Source organism: Adiantum capillus-veneris, chromosome 4 (assembly GCF_014529385.1).
Source record: "Adiantum capillus-veneris isolate H3 chromosome 4, ASM1452938v2, whole genome shotgun sequence".
Classification (NCBI taxonomy): domain Eukaryota; kingdom Viridiplantae; phylum Streptophyta; class Polypodiopsida; order Polypodiales; family Pteridaceae; genus Adiantum; species Adiantum capillus-veneris.
The window spans coordinates 84545747-84548634 of NC_140934.1; the positions used below are offsets into that span (position 1 = coordinate 84545747).

At 45.3% G+C, this 2888-nt stretch overlaps 1 pseudogene; it reads right to left on the reverse strand.

Moving 5' to 3' along the window:
* LOC147459523 (uncharacterized) lies at positions 1 to 2123 on the reverse strand (annotated as a pseudogene).
* Between the last annotated feature and the right edge of the window lie 765 nt (positions 2124 to 2888).

Consider the following 2888-nt stretch of genomic DNA (forward strand, 5'->3'; position numbering starts at 1 on the left):
AACACCACAAAACTGTTCCAAGACTTGTTGAACAAAAATTGACAATATATGCCCAAACCAAACCCGGATCAGGACGTTATTGTTTAAAAAGAAACGTCTGCAGACCAGCAGAGCACCGATTGCTGCTCATACTGCATCAAAATTCCTAAATTTGACACCATATTCCAGCCTTCTCATAAATTACATTACAGTATGATATCTTTCAAGCCTTCACCATGTGAAGTCTTTTGGGAGGTGGTGGCGTAATATCTAAAGTTGACACCCAATCCAGCCTTCTCATAAATTACATTATAGTAGTATAATATATTTCAAACCTTCACCATGTGAAGTCTTTTGGGAGGTGGTGGTGTAATAAACCCCTCACCATGAGCTTCAATCCCTAGACCATCACTCGGATCCTCCCACTCCACCCCATGCATGGTGAGCCATCTCTCAAACGGGGCAAGATCTCGGCCCATGGCTTTCCATACAAGATAGATGCCTGCACTTCGGAAGATGGGGTAATGTGAACTTGGCATAGCTTGTTACATATCCCAAGCTATCCGTAGAGGTGGCAAGGTTGAAGTCTCCGACCGTGCTACCCGCCTCATGAATGCCAATCGCGTACCCCTCGAGACCTACCGGGATGATCGGAGATCCACTAGACCCCTCAAATGTGCTACTCTTTAGCTTCAGCTTGCCTCCCTCGATCCCCATCATCACACCTGGAAAACCAAGCAGCTGGCCTTCAAGGAAGCTTCCAAATGTTGCCTCAAGTAACCTGTAAAGCTCGGCTGGAACTGTTAGCACACACTTGTAGGTCTCCATTATGCCATAGTTTTTCTTCTTCTCAAAACTCGCTCTTCATAGGCATGGCTGAGAAAATACTCCGTGCACGGGTAACCGAAAATTGCAACAAATGGCTCCGAATCTTGCTTTAAAAACTCCGAGGGAGAACATGGTAAAAGAAAACCTGTGGTGTCCGCATCGACAACTCGGAAGCATGCAAAATCTTTGACATCATCATAAGCCAGCGCAAGGGGATCTTTGCTCATCCCAAAACCATGCGTGTCCAAGTCCTTTGGCTTCACGAAAGCTCCAAAGCAACCAACCCCTAACACCCAATCCAATTGTAATGAATGCCAAATCTCTCTTTGTAACAGTGACTGCAGTGTAACAAACTGCCTCTTTTTTAGGGCCAAATGGAGGAGTGGCCATCCAAGAGGTAAAAACTGTGGATTGATCATTTTTCTTCATTTGACTCCTGAAGACAGAGTCAAGAATAGTCCGCACACCTCACCTCGGGTTGTTAAAAAGCGGCCTTGAAGGACTTCCTACAGAAGGCTCATTGTGAATGACAACCAAGACGTCACCTTTGCCTCCTTTTGACCTTTCCTTCACTTCAAACAAACGCAAAAACTTTCTTTCTTCCTTAACACTCTCATCGAGACAAGACTTCTCTGTAACATTGGACTTCAGGGGTCTCAAATCACCAACGGCTACATGTCGCTTCACCTCACAGGCTTCACCAGAATGATTAGAAAAGGGAAATGTGGCTTGAAGCTCGTGCTGAGCAAGCTGATCCATGGACTTTTGTCTGCGTGTTTATTTCTATAGCAAGAAGCAGAGAGAGAGAGAGAGAGACAAGGAGAAAGCAAAACCGTTTAATAAGAAGCAGTTCCGAGTTGTGTTTCATTCATCCAAAAAGTTTTCTTTGGATGGCACCCATGTCACACGAGGGCTAGGTTCAGACGAGGCGGAGGCAGAGTGTGAGGAAGGGCTTTCATCCCTTGTGAACGTGAAGGGCGGAGGCACAGTGTGGTGCAGGGCTTTCATCCCTTGTGAACGTGAAGGGCGGAGGTACTGAGAAGCACAGGAGTCTGTCAGTGGGCTTGTCTCAACCCGCCCTTAGCAACAATTGAAACATCTGCTTCTACGCATGTGCTCCAAAGTCTCCCCATACTAAGTAAATAAGGGTGGGTTCCTGCCCACCAAGACATTTTTCGCCTGCTTGTATTCACACAATGTAGGAAAAATCCATATATACACAAATCTTCAACTTTATATCAACGGTGGGCTCTCGCTTGATGGTTAGTGCCGCGGGCTCTACAGTGCGGGGTCGTGAGATCGAAATGAGGCCCTCTTTCATGCTATAAAGCTTGCAAACTTGTAGTGTGTCCGGGGTGGTGAAGCCGCCCATGCAGATGGTAGATCTAGAACAACCTTACTTATTTTTGGATGAATGCTACCATGCCACGCAGACACCACAACCCTGCGGATTATGCTTGGGCACGCAGTCTGAACGCCCCCTAACATGCTACAAGGATCAAATCTAAGGCCTACAATAAACAGAGAGATAATGAATGCGTGAGAGAGAGAGAGAGAGAGAGAGAGAGAGAGAGCACTTTCACATGTACAAAATAAAACCCATGAAATTGCTGAAAGGAACCATGAATTAGAAACTACTGTTTGAAACTCGAAGTGCAAACCAATTACCTCATGAGGCGCTGCTAGGCGGTGCCAACAAATACGACATCCAATATACTATGGCCACCACCTGATAGCCTTACTTGAGTTCAAAAAGCTATAGCAAGAATTTGCGGAAGTATTTTTGTTTTGGGAAGTGCGTTGATTGCCTATAGCTTGGCAAGATCTGTGCCTACTATTGGACACCTGATACCCCGCACAAGTGTCCAATACCCCCCACAACGTTTTGAAATGCATGTGCAATGACGGCCGAGCGGAGTAGTGTGTCAATGATCTTAGAGGTATGCAGACAAAAATACCCTAAACTTCTCCAGATTTTGTAGGTATTTCTACCTTCAAAATTTGCTTTTAAAGCTAGTGTTTCACATTTGAAGGTGAAATTAATGTAAACCGAGGTTTTTTTTTAGCGTTCTCTAACTTTT